The 24,944-nt window shown below is 33.4% G+C and overlaps 1 protein-coding gene across 4 annotated transcripts in view; it reads right to left on the reverse strand.

Moving 5' to 3' along the window:
* Positions 1 to 24,944, reverse strand: part of LOC138306390 (uncharacterized) — a 256,651-nt gene that overhangs the window by 111,770 nt on the left and 119,937 nt on the right. Inside the window, exon 1 of one of the 4 annotated variants that reach the window (XM_069246841.1) lies at positions 6,705 to 6,804. The exons of the other annotated variants lie outside the window; for them this stretch is intronic. The gene's annotated coding sequence lies outside the window, so the exon portion shown is untranslated. Of the gene's footprint in view, positions 1 to 6,704; positions 6,805 to 24,944 lie in introns of those variants that run through there. 4 annotated transcript variants of the gene reach the window in all.

Consider the following 24,944-nt stretch of genomic DNA (forward strand, 5'->3'; position numbering starts at 1 on the left):
CCGTTTCATGCTTTCAGTTTTATTAAACATGTATCTAATAGTCATCAATTTGTGAGTCATAGTTTCCACCATATGTGTATCTATCTAATGCAGAGGAATTTTGTATTGCCTAAGTCTTAAGTTTTATCACTGCTTGTAAGTATAATAAACTATTGTATATCTAAGCTTAAAACAGCTACTCTTTATTTTGCTTGTAAATATAATAAACTTTTCTATATGTTACGCCTAAAGTATCTTAGCTTGTATGTACAATGAAATGTTGGCTCTTATTGTTTATTAATTTTGTACTATTTGTGTTTTGCTTGTCTATTGTAATAAAATCTTTAAAAATTGTCGATGGTATCCTCCTCTATTGATAAATATAACAATAAAAAACATTAGACATATTTACAAATTTTATTTACAGAAACAATAGAAAAATTTACACACATCCCTAATGTTTTGTACAAAAATACACCGAGAACAGAACGTCTACGAGGAATATCTAATCATCAGTTTCGCTATCATCGTCTTCAGTTTCATCCTCATCCTCCTCATCTGATCCCTCGTCATCAGTGTTGTTTGTAAAGTAGTCTTCAAATCGATGATGGAACCGTCTGAGAGTCACTCGAATGGCCTTTTCTCTGTCCATACCATCGTCTATGTAGTTTTCGATGGATTCCATCACCTCTGTATGTAATCTCCCATGCTTTAACTGCAACAGGTTGGATAGAAGTGTCTTATAGGAATCAAAGAACTCCTTAAGGTCATCGTCCTTAAATTTCATGTCAGCCTTAGCTTTAGCGTCAGAGCTCAACATTCCTTCATTTTCATATTTCTCCACTTTCTTTTGCCAACGCTCTTCGTTGTTCTCTCTAGCTAATTCTACAAAATTTGCAAATACATTATCTTCTTCATCGTGTGCCTCTGTCGTGGATTCATTATCTTCGGAGATAAGTCTGTCTATTTTAACTTTTTTGTGAGGTAACTCTTCTTCCTCAGTCATTCCTCTTTTTAATGAGTATCTATCGGGACACCAACTTTTTATGTGTTTCTGAAGGTCATGTAAGTTTTCAAACACAATACCACAATCTCCACAGCTGATTGTACTGCTATGTGGTTCCTCAAGTGAATGTTTCATCGTGTCTTCTTCAGATTCTTCCGAATACGTCTGTACGGTTGGAGTGTTCTTCTCAAAATGATTCGTTGAAACAGAAACCGGTCCTTTTATAGGCTCTTCCGTGAAAACATTACGACGTAAACGTAGAGATTCGGGGGAGTTGTGGGGTTTCAGGTCCACCAATAAATACCCATAAGGTTATACTTGTAGATTCTTTGAAGTGTCTGATTAAATGCTGTGGATTCTCCGGATACATTTGCCGTGCCAACGTCATAATTTGTTGTCTGTCAACGGGGTTATTAAATATCACTAAGTAGTGACAATTCCTCCTTTGTGTAGGGTCTTTATTGTAATACAAGTTCTGATTAATGGCGATGACGGAAAGGTTTCTATGATGGCTCCCCTCCGTAAACAACTCATTGACTCTTGGGTCCTTGGAGGCTGTTGACATTAAATCGTCAAGAATGATTATATTTCTCATGTTCGGATCGATGAACGAATCTTGATCTAAATCAAGAGGTATACCCCGAACAAATTCTACTGAAGGGTAGACAGTTGTTTTGATGACGTCATACAGAGGCTGCCATCTTTTGTAGAGCCATAAAATTCTCTGCGGAGTTGGTGTTATGTTGGTCAAACACTTTTGAAGTAAAGTCTTGACGAAATAGGTTTTACCACATGAAGTAGGGCCAGACACGTTAGCTGTGAAGGGATGTTTAAAAACAAAATCCCGTTGTTGTTGTTGTTGTGGTGGTGGTGGTGGTGGTGGTGGTGGTGGTGGTGTATGAGTGATATGTGGTGATGATGGTGGTGGTGGTGGTGGTGGAGTGATATGTGGTGGTGGTGGTGGTGGAGGTGGTATAGGAGTGATATGTGGTGGTGGTGGTGGTGGTGGTGGTGGTAGTGGAGGTGGTATAGGAGTGATATGTGGTGGTGGTGGTGGTGGTGGTGGTGGTGGATACGCATGAGTGATTTGTGGATATGGTTGACTGCCTCCGTGGATGGTTTTCATGTGTCTGGAGAGAGCATCTCTGCGTGAGAAACTTCTGTTACACTCTGGGCACGATATGGACTGCATGGCTGACGAATAAAAACTGAAAACAGAGTCGTAATGATCTCTCTTTTATAGGCTTTGCACGTCGCTTTCTTTAATCCAACTATTAAATTTCTTAGGATAGCCGAGCCATTGCACGTAAACTTCCTTTATTCCATTTCTCTTACGTCGTTTCAAAATTTTCTCCACCTTAAACAGATCGTCTCTCCCTTTACTAACCTTTTGTAGCTCGCTATTGTAGAATGTTCCTGTTATTGGATCTCCATCATAGTCTATAATTTTGTAGATAGGTATACCTTGACGTAAGTATCGTGTTTTAATAGTGAACACTTCCTCTGTCCATTTTTGTTCGTAATCTCTTTGAAAAGTTCGTCTTGTGCTCGAAATACGCACCACATCACCTACTTTGAACTTGAAAGGCTTTGTAGTTGTCTTTCTGCTCACCCTTCTTGGCTTCTTAGAATCGACATATAAGTGTTTCCACAGGAGTGCTTCGTTCGACTTTACGATATCATCAGGGGATTTCCCATCTAAAGCACTGTGAGGTCGGTCATTGTAATTCCTGACAATATCCTGTAAAACGTCCAAGTGGTGGTGAGTCCGATTGTGAGTGAAATAGCGGTACATCAGCGTTTTCAATGTTCTGATTACTCTTTCGGCATAGTTTGCGTGTGTAGGGTTATGGGTGACGTAATGTTGTACTCCTTGTTTGTCTAGAAACTGTTTGACCCATCTATTTTTCCATTCGCTACCTGGGTCTGATCTCACCTCTTCTGGTTTTCTTCCTTGACTGAATATTGTTTTGAATCCGTCTATGATGGACTCGTGGTGTTTATTTTTCAACGGAACTACCCATAAATGACGTGAAAACACGTCAATGGCAACAAATAAATATCGTATTCCATCGTTTTCTTTTGCAAGGTTGGACACGTCGGCAAGGTCTACGTCCCATAAGACATCAATACCTTGAGATATTACTTTCCTAGTCTTAAACTTGTATCGTAGCGGACGTTGTAAGCTATAGGCGTCGATGTCCTGAAGGAAGCGACGAATGGCATGAAGACCAACCTTGTACTTTCCTTCTTTTCTTAAATATCTGTAGATTTTTTTCTGGCCCTGCATAGCTAATTGGGTTATTTAAGTCAAAGTAGATGCCTTTCACGTGATCCTTCCAACTCATGATTGAGAAATGAAAATAGAGTAACTGAAAGTATTTATATAGCATGACATAGTGCTTCTTATACCATGAAAGACCAAACAAAAAAAAATAACATGATGAAAGCGGACAGGTCTCGACTTGTTAGGAAGATTACAGTACGGCTGACGCAATGCACATAAAAATAGCACCGGTCCCTCCACATATGTAAATAAGATGATCTCAATAAAGGTCATCCTCCCTCAGGAAATTCCTATGAAAGGTCAAGAGGTCAGTCCCTCATCCCTCACTGGTCCCTCACCAATCCATCCCGCCAGGGAGGGATTTACTATAAATATAGAGGGAGGGACGGAGTGGCGTAGAACCCCCATTTCCTATTCATCACGTAAAGGTCACGATTTCCTAAAAATATGTCAGGCAATGATTGAATAACAACTTCCTATATATGAACTAACTTCCTATATGGACTTAATTCTTAGGTGATGTTCCTGAATCAACTGCCTGAAGATATATTCACATTGGTCAATCAAATTATCAAGTTATATATAGCCTACTTTAACTTAAATCTTTAAATTAAATTTCCATAACAAGCATCGTTATACTACAAGAAATCCTGTTTGATTTTCACAAATTAAACTTATCTAACACATTTTTTAATTCTATTTGCAATACATCCTGAAGCTATTTTATAGACTATGTTTAAAAGAGTGACAGGTCTCCAATTTTTTTAAAAATTGTCTAGGCTTATCTCCCTTGGTAATACAGACGATAACCCTTGTCGTTATAGAGTTATAGACAATTTATCATTTATATAACCATAATTTCAAGGAAAAAGTTGGTCATTAATAACAAATTGAATATCTTTATCAGAAACATTACTAATGTTGTTCCTATCAACATAGACTGGTCAAATGTATTCTTTGTAGGGCTGTGATTAATCAATGTCTTTAGTTAGTGTCTCATGAAATGTCTTAAGTTTTGCTTAGACATATAGGTCCAATGGTGGATAGAACCCGTGGGGTATACTATTTCCGTTCGTTGTGATGATATGGATATATTTATAAAAATATTTTTGTAGCTAACAATACAATTTGTAAATGAGTCATATTTTAAATATGATTTATTCGATAAAAATATCATACTTAAGTCATGATGTATATGTATAAATAAACTACATTTGTATATGAAAAATAAGCCTTCGAAATGACCCTTGCCCTGTGTATAGATTGAGCCCAGGATAGAACTTTGTCCCGGCCTCTGGTTGACTGGTTAATGATGAATTTATTTCAAAAGTAGACAGGTAATTATCCCAAGGTAATAATGATATGCATTTTGAGAAATCCAGATTGAGATTTAGGTGCAACATATCAATTTTGATAATGAATAGCTAAAAACATCAGAATTTCAAGATTTTTCAGTGCAAAATGTACTTTATTTCAAAATGGCTACCCTGGTTGTAGTTTGAGGTAAATGATCCCTCTTTCTATCTAGTGTTATATGCGAACCTAGACTATAGAATCCAATAGTTAGATATTATTCATCTGTTTTAATAATAGATTACAAAACATTGTGGTTTATATACAAGCATTTACCTAGTTGGTCTCTACATGTGCTGAGACAAAGTTTTCATTGACCACATTGCAACTCATTTTTATATTCAACAGGTAATACTTGCAAAGACGACTCTCAAGTTTCACTTTCGATTTTAGATTTTCGAAAACATGCCATGGTGCGCCGTCGCCCTAACAACAAAGTACAGCGTGTGGTGATAATTTAGGTACGATATATATTGACACATTAGGCAAGTGATATTGTATTTGGTAAAGTATCGAGGGCAAAAGTTACCATTGGACATTCTAGAGGTGATATATATTGGATGGTTAAAGTATACGGGGGCAACATGTTATTAACATTGAACAATCAGAGGTGATATAAATGGAGCATTAGACAATCTTCCTATGACATCTATGGTCTATATAGATGCCTAAAGCTTTGCAGACAATCGTCATAATGACTTGCTAGCTTCATTATCGATGTGATCTGAAAAGCTCTGCATCTATATAGACCATTGTAAGCCATAGGAAGGTAGTTTTAAATTAATGCTTATATATACTCATTATCCATCAACTTCAACTTTTAGCGGTCTCTGCTATTTACATTGTTTAAAAGCTACAGACCAGGAATAAAACCGTTTATATCACCGAATATTTAATCTCACAACGATTGAACAGCGCCATTATGACGGTGAACAGATCTGAGACGTCACCGAAAAGTTCTAACCAATAGTCAGACGTCAAAATGAGTCACGTTCCGCGTGTCAGTTATACCGTCAAATCTTTCACTTTGTCCTTGGTTTAGTTTAATCTATATGAACTAGATCGTCAGTCACACACCCATCCAAACAACACTTTTCAATCATCCGTACAATAAAATAAATCAAGTCATGACTATGAAGAATATTAGTCAAAATCGCGATTCCGTGAGACCGACATACATGCACATGACAAACACACAGCAGCTCAAAACGTCATACCATAAGTCACAGATCTTTAACTTTCCTCGGTTGAAAAATCAAATATGGCGGCTCGCTCTACTTCGGACAGCGTCACTACCCTGACAACGATACATACCGGTAGTCGTTTCGCCTCAGTTATATCTCAATTTTAATTCGAAATGGACATTATTGGATACATATATTTAAAACTAATTGAAAGGTGTCATTTGTATATTTCAAATTAAACTGCAGCTGAATCATTCAATAATCAGAACTATATCGACGGCCATCTTGACTACCGTAGTTACCAAGCTTAGGAACCAATATCGTTTTAAATCTGATCACGAAAAAAAAAAGAGACTAATTTATGTAAATATATATAGATTGAACACCGTTCAATCTCTATATATTTAAAGCAAGCGTGTACTTTAAACCTGTGTTTTCATTGTAATGGAAAATATCATCACATTACAAAATGCTGTAACGCCCTCGGCAAGCCTGGGGTTTACAAGATTTTGCGACCCACCGATTAGAATACCTATATATATACTTTATATCAATAAATGAAATATTCTTTTAGTAAGATAGTATACAAAGCCCATCGAGAGTACAGAAATCAGGATTATAAATACTTATCTGTATTTGAGAGTAGAGAAATATGCAACATATTGCATACCTGTACGTCAGAGTAAAGAAATATGCTATGTACTGCATACATGTACGTGAGAGGTAGAGAATTGTGAAATATATAGCATACCTGTACGTCAGAGTAGAGAAATATATGTAATATATTGTAATTATATTGTATACATGTACGTATGAGTAGAGAAATATGTATTACATACATGTTCGTGAAAACATGGAAACAGTAAAATAGTTAACTATAAAATAAAATACATACCTGTACGTGATATAGTCTTTGGTTGTCTCTACATTGTTTTCAACATCTGTATAATTATGATGTAATGTCTTTCTTGATTATTCACACCGAGACACAGAAATAATAATCATCTATCCTTTTATTTTTTTTTTTTTTTTTTTTTGTAACGAATCACGGAGACACTACCTCATATATACACCGGGAATGTCTGCCGCAATACCACGGTCTCTGGGTTTTTATAGTATCGGGTAACCCAGCTGACATGCGCATTGTAGGTATACACTAGGGTGATCGCTAAATACTGCCTTAAATGGCTTTGTGTAATAACTGAATGATTTAAATATTAACAACTAAATATATCGATGTATACTGTATAGGGCTACCCATGATGCATTTTGATAAAATGATATAGATACGACACGATAATTAGGACACAAGAAATATAAATATAATGATTAAAAAAGAATATTGTAATATCGTACAGACTTGACTATGTAACTTAGTTATGTGATATACAATTGATATTTACTAAAAGAAAAGTATGACTTTCTAATGGAGTATTTTGTAAGAGCCACATCACATATATCTCTATGTTTATAAACATTGCTGATGTATTTTATCATTGTCAAGATTGGCAAGGTAGTATTGATTACTTCATAGATAGAGTGTGTCTGATCTTTAAAAAATGATGAATATATATTCATAGAATTGAATCGCAAAGGAAAAAGTTGAAATTGATTAAAAAATATTGTACATTTAATTATGAATTACGAAGTGACTTCAGAAACAAAAACATGTGTATTTTAACACCGTATATATGTAAAACAAATAGGGATTTATTTCATGGGTAGGTCTTATGACATTTTATATCAAATTTCGCGCGTGCGACACTCTCGTTTGTGCCGAGATTCGTCTTAAAGCAGGTTTTCACCGCTTCAGTAGAACACAATGTTAATCAATATCGTTTAAGCATGCATTTGCAGTTTCTTGCACAAACACATCCGTTAAAAAATTAGTAAAAGTTTTAAATTGTCGAGTAGATGTGAAATCAACACTCCAAATGTCGGAGGTTTTAAAACTAATCATGGTTGCTTCCTGCGTATAAATGCGTTTTTATCAGAACTGATGTAAATAGGAGTAGGAGATTTTGGTTTTTGAAATACAAGCTGCAATATTGTAGCTCAAAAGACTTTTAGAAAGATAATGGTGTCGTCTTTAGTAAAGTAGGGCGGGATCGTTTTAGTGAAATACCATCGACCGCTGGACAGTAACTGATAAATGATTCGGCAAAAGACAAATGAATCATGCATTTTAAAACATGTTTTGGATACTTTGGCCCTAAATCTTATCACTGCATCTAAACCAGACCAGAATATACAGATGATACTCAGAGGAGGTCCTATTCAAATGTTCATTATTCTTATCACGTCGTTACACAAGAACAATGAGAACAAAACACACCTAAAACAATACCTGACTTACACAATACAGTCTGTTTAACGCATCGTTTGATTGTGTATAATACCTGTGTATCGCGACTGTAAATCAGCGGTTCGTATGACGTGTGATAAAGTATGACAAGACAGTTGTAATCGTCTTTAGATAATAAACAATATAATTCAGTAGATCTGGCCATTACACACAGACATAAGCTGATGTTATACTATATAGCTACCCGTGGGTCATTTTATCATTTATCAAATCTACTGTTTTGAGTTCTAGAGCGTATTTATGCAGTAAAATGCCAAATAATTAGCACTTATCTCCATTCCAGTGGTTAACTATCTACATATTCACTGCTGTCAGTTGCAATACACATTTGTGTTTTATTTTTGTTCTTGTCTTTTACAATAATTGTTCAGATTAAAATATTTATCTTATGACTGGTTCCGAACATATTTCAAGTGAAGTAAAACAGTTTAAAATAATATCGTAAAAAATTCCCCAAAACTGTGTCAAAGTAAGCATTGTGTTTTTCTAATTAGGAATAATTATTCAGCAAAATATAAAATATTTAACGTCTTTTTGAAATTTATATTGTCATAGTTTCATGGACAATATACTACTCGTTTTTAACTACATAACGTCGTGCAAGCATGCTTACGGCAAATAATCATTAAACCATTGTTTTCAATTAAAGCCCGATCCATATTCATTAAATGTACCAACCGTAGTTACAGTAAAATCTTCATACGACTAGACGACTAGAAATAATATCTATTTTTAGGTCGATTTATACCACGGGTGAAACATGTGACGGGAATTAACACCAGGTTCATATTCAGCGGCGAATTGTACGTCATCAGATGTTGCGGTCAGGTCCTGATTTTCTCGAAACAAACTTAAGTCAAAAACGAACTTAAGTCACAAATTTAGCATCAGTTACATAAGGAGGAAAAATTTTGACTAAAGTCTACACTTCTGTTTTTTTCGAGAAATCAGGGCCAGAGCTGGGTAGACGTGTAGTCTAGACGGTATGATATAATTAGTGCTCATCAACAACATTCATTCTAATTATTTCTGTATTATTCCATTCTCAGAGGTCGTTACCATTCAGAAAAAATGAATTTCCCGTATGTACATATCTGATTTTTACCTAATATAACAATTTGTATCTTTGAGAATTTTAACCAACTATACGAAATTCATTTTTTGTTTTGTTTCTAAACAATCAAAAGTAATTAACCTTGCATCAAATTCAGGACCTAAGGATAAATGGTCTTAATACAGTGTCATACACATTTGCCTTGGTCACTGGGAGTTACCATTGTGATGTTAGACAAACCAATATTTTACACAAGAGACAGTTTGGGGCTTATATCCCTCACACACTTACAAACCGAAGGATGTTTCAATGTACGTTTAAAATATCCGTTTTACATGTGTATCGTGATAGTGTGTTCAATAATAAACTATGTTAATCAATATACCTGATCAATATACACCTGTCCAGTGATTATTTAATGATATACTACCTGTGGGTCCTTTTATCATAATTCCATCTCTTTTTAGTTCTAAAATGTCAAATCAAAGACTTATAGCACTAGTAATGACAGCCAGTTTTACACACATTTGTCGCCATTTTAATTGTTAATGATCTATTCTACCACACCTGCGAGTTAAAAATAAAGATTTTTGATTTCAGAAAATTTAATCCTTTTGGCCATAATTTCTATATTTCTTTTTATTGTTATTATTTAAATGAGTATGGCAACCGAGACGACTACCAAAAAAACCCCTACATTTTCTGTCGTTTAACATGTGGTACTAAACTATTCTGACTTGTTTCTCTCAGGTTACCGGTTTTTCTAACCTCACATTGTTCTATCTTATCATTGAATGTCATATTAAAGGGACTCTATCTGATATCAAAACCCTCGGGCTGATAAGGTGTATGATATGAAAGGAGACGCTACCCAAATCGGAACACGTTTTGGAGATTATTATAAAAAGATATATGTAGTGTTGGAATCAGTATGTTTCCTTTAATACTTTACAAATAAGAACCTTCAATTTCATTTCTATAGTTCACATATCGACAATGCATACAGTTATATACATATATTTTTGAAGCATGCCTTGTCTAGGCCTGTGTTAATGAAATTAAAGACAAAAAAAAAAAAGACGAAAACGAAAACGAAAACGAACGGACGTTTTTTCATAGATGCTTTATATAATGTCCTTCCGGTTTGTTTTTTTTTATTATTTTTTTTTTTTTTTTTTTTTGTCAATGGCTCATTAATCCAAACGGTATTGAGAATCGTGCTTAAATAAATCACTGTTATGATTTTTGCGCTTAAAAACAATTATGACCACGTCAAATAATATATAGTGTAGTAATAAATATCTCAGTCTCTTCGTATTAATTGATATAATAAATAAAGCCATTGAAGTTCTGATACAATAAATTTAATTATTGTACAGAAATAGTAAGTAAACCAAAAAAACGTCTACAAAGGACTCAGCATAGAGTGGGACGAACCGTCTTCCCGTTGTCAGTAAAATGTGATTGGTATTTGTTTTGTTGTCGCTAGCGACATGCTTCAAAAACTATGAAAAATATTTAGAATTATTCTATTACAAGGAGTCTCAACACGAATTTACCGCAGCCTCCCAAAAATTATAGACATTCACATTCACAACACATTGTAAACATGGGAGGCCCAGGCTGTTTGTAGAACGTTAAACCTGATAAAACAAACATATGGTATTTATTGTACAAAATCTCACCGATACTTACTCTTATGTCATACTCATAATTCATGGTTTAATGTGATCTAGTCCACGTCACGATAAAAAGTTTTTGTCTTTCCACTATTTACTGATTCCCACCGGTGTAAGCAGTAAACATTTTATCTCTGACGGGTATGAGAAATGGTAATCACTTATATTGTAGGTATTACTTATGCATCGACATATATAAAAAAACCTGTCGCATACACAAAAAAAAGTATTCATTTGATTCCACTTTTAATGTTTAGAATCAAGAATAACAAGGAAAGCGTATTTATTAATTAGTAGAATGTGCTTCTGATCATTTAATAACATAATGAATATGTATTCAATGAACTGAATCGCAAAGGCAATGGTAAATTGATAAAAATGTCTTTACATTTAGATTTGAATGACATACGAAGTGACTTCAGCAATAGAGACAGGTGTATATTGATACTGTATATATCTAACTTTATAGGGGATTTATTTCATGGGTAGTATTATATGACATTTGATATCAAATTACGGTCGTATGACACTATTGTTAGTGTCGAGATCTGTCTAAAAGCATGTGTTCACCGTTACGGTAGAGCAAAATGTTAACTATTATCTATAGAAAATGTATTTACAGTTCATGCACAAACTCAATCGTTTTAAAAAATAGACTAGTTTTCACTTGTCGAGTAGATTTTTGTGTAGTGAAATCAACACGATTTTTAAACTTCAAATTTCGGAGGGTTTTTAGTACTTTGACTGCTTATTGGGTATAAGTGTGTTTTTATCAGATGTAAATAGGAGATTCTAGTGTAATAACATCGACCGACAGTCAGTGGCTGATTAATGATTCAACACAAAACAAATGAATCAAGCACTTTTAAAAGGTTTTGGATACTTTGGCCCTAAATTTTATCACTACATCTAAACCAGACCAGAATATACAGATGATACTCAGAGGAGGTCCTATTCAAATGTTCATTATTGTTATCACGTCGTTACACAAGGACAATGAGAACAATACGCACCTAAAACAATACCTGACTTACACAATACGGTCTGTTTAACGTATCGTGAATAATACCTGTGTATCGCGACTGTAAATCAGTGGTTCGTATGGCGTGTGGTAAAGTATGACAAGACAATTGTAAGCGTCTTTAGATAATAAACAATACAAATCAGTAGACCTGGCCATTACACACAATTAATTAGTTGTTGTTATACTACCCGTGGGTCATTTTATCATATATTTCATCTACTGTTTTTAGTTTAAGACTGTATTAATGTTGTGAAATTTCCAAATCACTAGCATCCATCGTTATTCCAGCGGTTAACTTTCTACAGTTTTAATACACATTAATGTTTATGTTTTATTGTCTGTACTTGTCTTTAAAAATAATCGTTCAGATCAATATATGTAACTTACGACCGATTTATAAAAAGTGTGTTTTGGGCATATTTAGAGTGTAGTAAAAATATTATCGTAAATAGTTTACAGTTAAATATCAATACTGCAAATGCAATTATTGTTTCCTCTAATTAGAAATAATTATCGGATAAGATATCAATTATATAACGTCTTCTAACATCCGAGAGTCGAATAACATTCACCTTTTGTATCAGCTGTATAGAAAGAGAAATAATAATGTTTTCATTTCTGTTTTTCTCTTTTCTATATAACCTTACCAACCGGGAAACCGCTTACACTTGCGTAAAAATGCAGCGGTTGTCGCGCAAGAATACACACGAGAAAACGCTGGCCGCAAGTAGTGTGAATGCGCATCCGGTTAGGCCTATTGTATTTGTATTGACAAATCTTCAATATAACAAGCCTACAGTAAGTGGTGCAAGCAACACACGTCCCCTGCCGTCAATTACATTTTTTCTAATCTATGGCCAGTTATTATTGCTTAGATATGATAATATTGTATGAAGTTTGAACAAATTCTGTCTCAAGTAATCGTTCGGAAACGAAAATTTGTGAAACAAACTGTTTTCAGTAACAGTGACCTTTTGACCCCAAATTCAATCCAAAGCTGTATTTTTTCATATACTACCATTGTGTGAAGCTTTGATTAAAATCCGTTGATTTTTTTTCTCTAGATATCATCTGAAAATGATTTTTTTTTAAACAATCTATTTGTTGGTAACAGTGAGCTTTGTAGTTGACCTTTTGACCCAAAATTCAATCCCAAGCTGTATTTCCTAATACGCTTTCATAGTGTGAAAGTTTGATCAAAATGCATTGATGTTTTCTCTCAAGTTATTGTCCTGGAAACTAAAATTTTGTGAAAAAAATATCTATCTTTAGTTTCAGTGACTCTTCGTGTACTTTGACCTTTTGACCCTTCAATTCCCAAGCTGTATTTTGTCATATGTTACCATTGTGTGGAGATTAATCAATATCCTGTTGATTTTTTCTCATTGTTATCGTAAGGAAAACGAATCTTTTTTTTAAAAATCAAAACTCTATTTTAGTAACAGTGACTTTTGTAAATGACCTTTTGACCCAAAATTCAATCCCAAGCTGTGTTTCCTAATCGCCTTTCATTTTGTGAAATTTAATCAAAACATTATGATGTTTTCTCAAGTTATTGTCTGGGGAAACCAATATTTGTGAAAACAATCTATTTTTAGTAACACTGACCTTTGTAGTTGACCTTTTGACCCAAAATTCAATCCCAAGCTGTATTTTTTCATATGCTACCATTGTATGAAGTTTGATCAAAATCCGTTCATTTTTCCTCAAGTTATCGGCTGGAAACGAAATCAGGACAGACAGACAGACAGATAAACAGGCAGACGGGAACAAACACTAAAGTCCCCTCGGTTTCACCGGTATAGGACTAATAAATGTATGAATGTAATGAAAATCTTAATGATATATCAGGAAATAACATATTTAAGAAAGATTTATAAATGGAATAAAAGTTATTCTGGAACTATATCTTGTGTACTCTCTGAACATGACATTTTCCGACAAATTGAAGGCAGTTGTTCCGAGATTCTATCAATTGACTAGATGTTACATCAATCGTATAACGTTGAAAAAACGAAGTTTTATTTAACCGCAACATTGAATTTGAACAAAAAATAACCAGGCAAAATGTAAATATAACAATGGTTTTTATTTTTTGTTGTTGACTGGTGTGTAAACTGCATTTTAGACAGATATTTCAAATCACGCGCAATGTCGAAATATCTGTCCACACCAGTTTACACACTAGTAAACAACAAAAAATAAATAAAAAAAACATTCCTTAATTAATCGTCGGTCGGAGCCTAACACAATCATTAAATACAGATTTTATACAATGTCGTATACATTAACCATTAAACAACCTTGGGCTTGTCACGACAGCCAAACAGGCTAAAACTTACTATAGAGGTCCTATTTAAATGTCTAATATTGTCATTAAGTCGTTACACTAAAACAATAGAACAATATACAATCCAATCTTTAAATATCCTTTATACCTGACCAGACTGTACAGGTGATACTCAGAGGGGGTCCCATTTAAATGTCTATGATTGTCGTTACACCAGAACAATAGAACAATACACACATCTAATGATACGATCTTTAAATGTCCTTTAAACCTGTGTATCCTGTCAGAATATAAGTGGTTCGTACGTATGTTAATTTCTACGTTATTTAAATCGATCTAATTATATCCTAAGATGTGTTTATGTTTTACTGCTAGGCCTATTTTGTCATTCATGTACTTTATATATATTTATTTATACGATATGTATGCCATGTTAGTTCCCCTCTAGATGACATTCAACACTCATACTTATATGTTATATATGTAGCTAGTACACCTAAATTAGCAATGTACTCAGACCAATAAAACCAGTGTAAAGAATCTGTAATTCCATCCAAAAGAGAAATGTAACAACCAATTTAATTGGTTTACTTGCTATTGTATGTAAATAAGCGTTGCTCAATCTTACTCAATAGTTAAATGTGTGATAGAAGGGAGACAACCTAAATCCACTTAACACATGTTGTATACAAAGAAAGACAACTCTTACATAACTTGCATGCAAATTGTTACTGTATTCAAGGATGGCGGTCACGTCTGTTACTTGGAACAGTACCTGTAATTGTGATGAAGAAGATTAAAGTTTTATAAGAGTGATATAGTGGTAAAATGAAATTATCAAAACATAAATTAATTGTTAATTCAATTAAGTTTTGTCTATATAAAAATGTATTGGAAATTCTTGCATATAAATTCTTGCATATACATATATAAACTACGGGTAATTTAGAAAACAACCCTTGGAGGTGAGCCATCACCGAAGTCTGACAATATTTCTTTGAAAGTCAGATCAAACACATCATCAGGATAGTCTTCACCCTCACATGAGTACTGTACCTGAAGAAATATGTTTCACCATATTAAGTAAATTGTTCTTAACAGAAATGTTGCTCATCTAAAAACAGTTAAAGGGACAATTCAGTAAGGCTAACTCATTACATAACCACGAAGTGAAATATGACACAAACGTATTGTTCTACATTCCTTATGAAAAATATGACAAGAAATAGTGACAAATTCCACAACATTGTTTTTATCAATACCATTGAAAATCCCTTATCGTTGATCAATACGATTAAGCAGGTACAATACGATCGCTCTACCTTTACCCGAGTCAAAGTCACGCACGTTAAACAAATGCAATACATAACCACTGAGGAGTTGATAAAATTATTTTTAGACGAGAACATGCATCTAATAATGTTAACACAATTGTAAGAGCGATTTCAGTAGTTCTAGGCAAAATAATCTTTACTACACAGGCAAGGGTCAGGATTCAGCATACAAGGCTATGTGTAATGGCGATTGAACATTTCACATACATTTGACTACAGTCGGCTTTTTTATTACGGTAAAACCAACTAATCTAATTTTCATGAGAACAGGTTTGTTTCCGAAATATGTTCAAGTTTTAATGTACTCTTAGACTGAATTGTCCCTTTAATCATTTCTTTGTACAACGTTATTGAAACATAAATTTTAATGATTTCAATATACTTTAAAAATGAAGTTCAATAACTTTAATTCAATTCATAAATTCAATAAATTCAATAAGCACAACTACCATCTTATGTTTCTAATCTTTAATTATAGTTTTCAATTTGTGTTTTGAAGTTTTCAACACTGAAGCAAAATAATCCCGCTGACCAAATGACATTTGTCTTTCATGGAAACAAAAAATGTTCTAGCTCCGATTTCTTGAAATAAAAGTTAAACTTAAATTTTTTCTTCTTATGTAACATATGTTACTTAAGTGACTTAAGTTCGTTTTTTACTTAACTTTCTTTCGAGAAATCGGAGTCTGATATCTCCTAAATAAGTCAATTACATAAAGAACATTAGTTAGTGTCAATTTTTTCCTGTATATTCTTTTTTTGAGGGAGAGCAGCATAAACACCAAGTTACCGTCTGCTAGCACACCATGCAATGTGCAAATCATGCCTATATTACAACTTCCGGTAATATCGAGTTATCACCCTTGTCATTCCCTTAGCCAATCGGATATCTTCGTCATTTTTTCCGAAGCTAGACTCGGAGGTAAGTGATAACCATTTTGGACGACTTTCGGTAAAGATGGCGGCGCCCATGGTAACACGCTTCGTCATAATCAATTGGCGATAAGAGGAGTTTCATCTTCGGATACATACATATCTACTGTACATGGCATTTTAATGATGACTCCTTTCATTTTGTATATACATTACAACTAGGAATTTGATAAGGTGCCTTGTTTTTGATAATGATACAGTCGCTCTTTTTTGGGCGAAGTACAGTCAAACAGCAGGCCTTAGTTTAATAGATCCCAGTGGAAACAGTTCTGTTTTGCTATTTTAAAGCCACACTATACGTAAATATAAAAAAGTCAAGTTAGATTCGACCCCGATATTGCAATTATTTGTAGATGTAGTTGAAATTAAGTTATATCAAAGACTATTTATAATGATTTCTTAAGAACTTTGGTACAACAGTTATTGAAAGTCGTTACTTGTAAACATGCCATCATTTTAAACTGGTCGCCGTAGAAGGTACGATTATTGCCGAACCGAAGTCGGAAAGTTTCATGACCCGTTCTCGGAAGAGTTCGGACATACGTTACGTGGTTACGGTAGTCACATGACGTTCTCGGCAACGACGTTACAATGTTGGCTAACTTCAGCTTGTTTGAAAAAATGGGACCCACCTAGCGATGTTCAGTATTTGTTTGATTTTTATCAAAAGTTTCCGAATTCTTATCGCTAATATTGACTACGATTTAGTCCTGTCTTTGCATGATTTTCAATAGGATTTTTTCGAGAACGTCATGTGACTACCATAACTACGTAACGTATGTCCGAAAACTTCCGATGCTTGGAATACTCATTTTTTTCGAATTGTTCGAATTGCGAATCAGTTGATTCTGCTAGTGTACAATTTACCAAAGTCTTCCTTGATTTTGCTAATGTATGCATACCGAATAAAGATGTCACTGTTAGGCCAAAAGATAAGCAATGGATGAATTCCGATTGGAGAAAAAATATGAGAATTCGTGATAGATTGAGAAAAAATTGCTATAAATTCCAAATTTCTAAGGGACATATCTTATCTTAAAAAAAAAGACCAGAGGAATAAAGTTAATAACATGAAAAAATTTGCAAAGTCATCATTTTACGACAATATAGGTGATCTTATTAATTATTATTATATAGGAGATCCGAAAAATTATTGGAAACTTGTAAAGAGACTTATTGGTGATTCAGGGTCAGAATCTATTCTTATAGACCAAACCTCTGTCTTTTATCTGGTGGATGATAAAGACAAGGCAAATCTATTAAATGGATATTTCTGTAGTATTACTAATATTGATGATAACAACAGTGAAGTGCCTATGTTACAGTTGAAAACTAATAGTGTTTTAAATAATTTACTTGTTACTTCTAATGAAATTTGTGATGTTTTAATTAATTTAAAGCTTGGAAAAGCTTCAGGTGAAGATGGTATAAGTCACCATATGCTTAAATACACTGATGATACAGTTTGTAAACCCTCTTGAGGTTCTTTTTAATTTTTCTCTATTTACCTGTATATTTCCAAATGTATGGAAAATGGCTAAAGTTATGCCTCTCTTTAAAAAGGAGATAGACATTCTATATCAACTATCGTCCCATTTCTCTTCTTTCTACTGTTGGGAAAGTGTTTGAAAGGGTAATATTTAAGCAATTGCATAATTATTTTTTTGAAAATAATTTATTTTACCAGTTTCAAGCCGGAATTATGCCTGGTCATTCAACAGTATACCAATTAATTGAAATATACCATAACATTTGTCTAAATCTAGAAGAAAAGAAACATACTTGTTATTTCAGTTTCAACAAATTTTATTTCGAATAACGAAACTTGTATGATATTCTGTGACATTTCTAAAGCCTTTGACAGAGTCTGGCACAAAGGTCTTATGATTAAATTAAAATCATATGGTATTTCGGGTAACCTATTGTCTTGGATAGAAAATTACTTAAGTGAAAGACATCACAAAGTATTTATTAACAATTTTTCTTCTGATATTGGTATGATAGGAACAGGTGTCCCTCAAGGCTCAATTCTTGGACCTCTTCTTTTCCTTATTCATATAAATGATTTAGCCTATGAACTCCAACCAACAGCAGGTTTATTCGCTGATGACACTACCCTTATTGTTACATGAACGAACAACAGAAATGAGAAACCAGCAGCTAAATTCAAAACACAATTTAACAAGGACATAGTCATTCAGATCCCCCGCCAATGGAGATATCAAAGCTGAAGTAAGTTTGATTGTGGAGACTTATGTGTATGAAAAAAACAGGAAAAAGGAAGTTGAGCTAAAGAAAGATGGAGTATAATTCAAGTAGAGGGGGACTGCAATTGTTGAATCAGGTATACAGCCTTAACATGTATATTAGACTATATACCCAAAGATGGGTGGAGCTTTGCAAAGTAACATTTACGATTTACCATGATATTTTCAGCAATGTTTCCATGGTAACGGAAAAAGTGCAAAAAATAAAAACCTCAAAATAGCAAAAGGTACTACTAGACCATAAAAAGAATGTGTCTATGAAGTTTCGTGGAAATATCTCTGCTGGTTTTAGAGTTATGCTCCGGAAATGAACCTGCTACAAAAATATGATATTTTCAGCAATGTTTCTATGGTTACAGAAAAAAAGCACAAAAAGTGAAAATATAAAAATAGCAAAAGGCACTACTAGACCATAAGAACAATGTGTCTATGAAGTTTCATGGAAATATCTCTGCTGGGTTTTAGAGTTGTGCTCCGGAAACGATTCTTACACAAAAATCTGCCATTTTTCAGCAATGTTTCCATGGTTACAGAAAAAAGTACAAAAAGTGAAAACCTTAAAATAGCAAAAGGCACTACTAGACCATAAGACTAATGTGCCTATGTAGTTCCGTGCATATATCTCTCAACTGGTTTTCCACTTATGCTGCGGAAACGAACTTGGTACAAAAATATGATATTTTCAGCAATGTTTCCATAGTTACGGAAAAAGTGCAAAAAATGAAAACCTAAAAATAGCAAAAGGCACTACTAGACCACAAGAACAATGTGTCTATGTAGTTTCATGGAAATATCTCTTCTGGTTTTTAGAGTTGTGCTCCGGAAACGATTCTTACACAAAAATCTGCCATTTTCAGCAATGTTTCCATGATTACAGAAAAAAGTACAAAAATTGAAAACCTTAAAATAGCAGAAGGCACTACTAGACCATAAGACCAATGTGTGTATGAAGTTTCGTGGTAATATCTCTTCTGGTTTTAGAGTTATGCTCCGGAAACGAACCTGGTACAAAAATATGATATTTTCAACAATGTTTCCATGGTTACGGAAAAAAATGCAAAAAATACAAACCTAAAAATAGCAAAAGGCACTACTAGACCATAAGACCAATGTGTGTATGAAGTTTCGTGGAAATATCTCTACTGGTTTTAGAGTTATGCTCCGGAAACCATTCGTACGGACGGACGGACGGACAGACGGACGGACGGACGGACGGATGGAACCCATTTGTATATCTCCCGCCAACTTCGTTGGGCGGGGGATAATTATATACACAATATTATACAGAGATGGTTTACAATATCTAAAGTAATTGGTGGTGGTACAAGAGCAATACGATGATTTAAAGTATTACTTATCTGTATGCGAATGTCCTGGTATAATCCTTGATCCTTCCAGGTTTCAAATTAACAATAATCATAAATCCACGAGGAAAATGGATGTCCACAGATGATTTGTTAAGTTCCAGGCAATATGAATAAATCCACACAAAGTGTTGTAATAATCCACAGATAAAGTCACAATAGCTCTCCTAATATAATCTAATATGGCACTGTACAATTCTTGATATGTCTCATTACAGGTCTCATTACAGTTCTGATTAGCTTTGGACGGTTGGAGTATATATAGCTAAACCCTAATTCAAGATTATTGGAGAACCTTCTACTTCTAGAAATATCTAACTAAAAACAGTAAACAAATAAACACACAGAACTTTCTGGAAATAGATCATTCTAGACCTCTACTTATAATCAACATGTTTACAAACATATTTGTTTATACATGATAATATTCTAGAAAGTTTTATAACCTAGATTAATGATATGACCTTTATAGGATGTATTGATAATAAAGCTATAGGAGTTATCTCCCTTATCTCATAACTACATGTATTTAGTGTCATACATAACATTATATATCATAATATTATCATCCTCATGTCGTAAAACTGAAACAGTTTTAAGGTGGTTCGATACAGTAAGGCCTAAAAATTTCCCCTCGTTTAATTTTCTTTAAAGTTTGCTCATTGAGAGATTGGTTGATAAACTGTTTATTAAGGCTTTTATTTGAAATTTGACCGTGCGGTTTTGGAAATATTGTACTCTCAATAACCCTACTTTACCGTCTGTTTTCCTCAAAATACAGTTTTACACACATATTTTCAATGGTTGATAATTGACTGAAATATTACAAACAACAACAGTTTGTATCTTTAATATGTAAGTTTATATGGCTATCAATGACTTGAATAACGTTTCCACTCTTAAAAATACAATAATTGTGAATTTTACACGCGAATGGGTGTAAATGAGGCCTAAAAAGGGCCAATTTTTGCATTTGAATTTCAACTTAAATACTTAATTTCAAAAAATCGTGTCGTTTAATTTTCTTTATTTTTTGTCCACATAATAAAACAGTTGTTTGGGTTATGATGAAAGAATATAAAAAAAATTGACCGTGGAATTTTTTAGTAATTAGCCTTTCTATACCCCTACCCCCTAAAAAATGACTTTTTTCACAATTATATTATTAGACCGAAATCGAGCGGTAATATTTTTATAAAGAACATCTTATATATTGAATATTAATAAGTGTAATAGTCTGATAATATAAATTGTTATACCTGTTAATTTTATGTCACGATGCCACCGATTTGATGCTATACAAAGCTAAGAAATGGCACAAATAAGCCATTATTTTGCCTGGATATAATATCTGAAAAATGAATATGGAAAATTATGTGTAAATATTCTACTTCAATTACCCTTTACACAATCCATGATTTAATATTGTTTTAGCGGAAAAAATATTTTATCAAAATCTATCTTTCCATCGTAAGATATCTTAGCTTCTATAGTCGTTTGAGGCAGATATTCAAGCATAAATTTGAATTTGGCCCCAAAATTGTAACCATGAAAAGCGTCTACGTGACAACGATCGAAGTTGATAACTTCAACTTGATCACAACAATGTTGATAAAATCGGCACAAAATACACAACTGTATGTCTGTATGTTTTTTTGTGGAGATATCTGCATATTTAATACATGTAGATATATATTTATTATCCGAAGTAAAATAAAACAATTTTTTGGATCCTAAATATAACCTGTACGGCAAGTGTACAGTACGCATAAGAAAAAATCTCTTATTCTGAATCCTCTATCTACGTTCAGCTGATTACTGTAGACAGGAAAATAATTAGTCTATGCCTACATGTACATGTTTAGTTTCTATATCACTGTATTATCACAGATATAACACTGATGTTGACACTAGCTTACATGTGCTTTTTCGTAAGATAGTATTTGATCAACTGAATCAGAGTAGCCTACTTCCGTGTACTTTCTCAAAACGGGAAATACATGCATAATCTAATTACAGTAGTTAACAGCCTATGTCCTATCGTACATGTATTCAGTAAATAAAATCTTGTTTCCCGAACGTGTTAGTGCTTATTGAGGATCATATTAGCTAAACATGATACATGTAGACATCTACAACATGTACAAATTGAACGAAAAGTAGGGGTAGGGCGATGGAGAGATGAAAATATTTCTGTATCTGTAGTTTTATACTAGAGTATTACTCGGCAAAATTGGAATGTCTTGATTTAATTTGCATCTCCCTTAAAACACATGTTTATTAAGTGTCAAATATTCACAGTTTAACGGAGTTGAACAGAAAAGGTTTTAATCATTTGATTGTTATGAAATCTCAGTTTATTCAGTACAAGATTGAGACCGTATCGGCATATATCAGTCCGTTTGTATGAGTTCAAAGATCTGACAACATTATTTTATCTAGTTTGTCGAAACTAGGTCCTACACCTACCGTACAAACTTTGATTTTCACCCGGTATCAAGCTTTCGGCAAACCGAACTAAATACAATATCGACAAATACGCAGTTTATCGACTACACTATCCTGATTTTAACGTGAAAAGGTAAGATATCGTTAGACGGATAACATATAGATGGCTATTCTTCATAATCTTAGTCACAAAAGAGTTTTCATGTGCAGTTCCGAATGTACTCATTGACCCGAGGAGGTCCGAACGAACGGCGCATTCGACCACTGTTCGGAACGTCCTTAAATAGGGATTTAGATAAATTAAATCGATGGGCAAAAACGTGGCTTGTTTCTTTTACTCCTAACAAAACTGAGGTAATTTTTGTATCAAATTGTGATAACATTGACGAAAATTTGGATTTAATTTTTGATGGAACTTTTTTTTAGATTTTAGTAGTTTTCATAGACATCTTGGAGTCATTTTTCATTCAACTGCTAAATGGTCTGACCACATCAATAAAATCTAATATCTTGAGGAAAATCAAATAAATGGAAAGCGTGATGCTCTTTTAAGAATTTATAAGTCTTTTTTAAATTATTTGTTCTTGAATATGCATGTGAAGTTTGGGACGGATGCTCTCAAGCTGATTCGGATAAATTAGAGTGGGCTCAGCGTGAAGCAGCTAGAATTATTACCGGGTTACTGTGTTAAACTGGAAATGAATCATTGTATTTTGAAACAAATTTGGAACCCTTTCGGACAGAAGACTTAAAGAAAATTACAATTACTTTATAAGATAAACAATAATATGACTCCAAGTTATCTATCAAACTTATTACCTCCTACAGTTGGCTATAATAATCCTTATACTTTAAGAAACAATGAAAGTTTCCAAATTCCAAATTACCGACTATTTACTACAACAAAATCTTTCTATCCCACTACTTTAAGAAGCTGGAACAACTGAAATGTCAAATTCCTACCTTTTTCTTCCTTTAAACCTTAATTTAGCTCTTTTTCAACCTATTTCTACTAGTTTACTATGTTTTTTTTTAATTATGGAGAAAGACAAATTAATATTATACATACTAAATTAAGACATTAGTGTAGTTCTCTAAATGATGACCTTTTCCGTGTAAAGTTGGCACCAAATTCTATTTGTATAAATTGTGGCTACACTTGTGAAAATGCCAATCATTTCTATTTTGAATGTCAAAATTATGCTGTTGCCCGTACTGATAAGCTCCAAGTTTTAAATGATCTAAGTATACAAGTAAATTTGAATTTATTACTTTACGGAAATGTAAACTTGGCTTTGGAAAAAAATGTCGTATATTTGAACTTGTGCAATCATTTATAAAGTCCAGCAGAAGATTTTGAACATTATATGTACATAATTTTATAATATATAATATATCTTGTTATTATATATTCTGATTAATTCAATTATTATTTATACCTATTCGATGAATGTCATCACCTGTTCATATTTCATGTTGATTGGAGAAGGCTTCTTAAGTTGAAATAACTTGAGCCTAATCCATTTGTCCTTTTATGACAATGAAATATGTTTAAAGTCAAAGCCGACAGAGAATAAACGATACTCATCGTTTGGAAAAAAGGGTGTTTACTCATGTAATTGTATGTTTTATTAACACAAAAATATGTTAAATAGTATATTTTGCTAAATGGTGCATGCGCGATCAGTACTTTAGGACATAGTGCTATGGACTTTTTTGGAAAACAATTAATTATTTTTGACATTTTTTTTATTTTGAAGTAAAATAAGAAGCTCAAACTTTTCAATGACGTTAATAGTGTAAAGAAAGTAACTTTTGAAAATGAAAAAAAGCTTAATTCGTCTGCTCCTGTTTTTTTTATACTATAGAAAAATACCATTGGTAAGCGGTTTAAATGGTTTAAATAACGCACGAACTGATGTACAACTTATGAACTTTCTTCAAAGAAGTATAATGTATTAAGTCATATATTCTATTCATAAAAGGTTACCGTTTGATAAATTTTCTAAAACGTTTCATAGTTTCTTGTTCGAGCATTCATGTTCATTCTAATACATATATCTCATACGTCTTGTAAAACACAGGGAGATTGTTTTAAGTTCTATAGAGCTTTGAAGCAAACAAAAATAACGCTGTATGTTTCACAAGGGAGGTAACCCTTTATGGTATAGTCCTACAAGTAGTGGTAATTTGGTCATTGTCCGCCGGATCACAAAATACATCATTTTCATGTGTATTCATACACTTTGGTCCGAGTATATGTCCGAAGAAGTGGGCCAGGTATTCCGATTTTCCCTTAGCGGTAAATGTAATAGCTAATATATGCCAGAAAAAAATGTTGTGATATCTATTGGACAGATGGAGTAATCTCCCTTGA

This window comes from Argopecten irradians, chromosome 13, assembly GCF_041381155.1.
Source record: "Argopecten irradians isolate NY chromosome 13, Ai_NY, whole genome shotgun sequence".
In the NCBI taxonomy this organism is placed as follows: domain Eukaryota; kingdom Metazoa; phylum Mollusca; class Bivalvia; order Pectinida; family Pectinidae; genus Argopecten; species Argopecten irradians.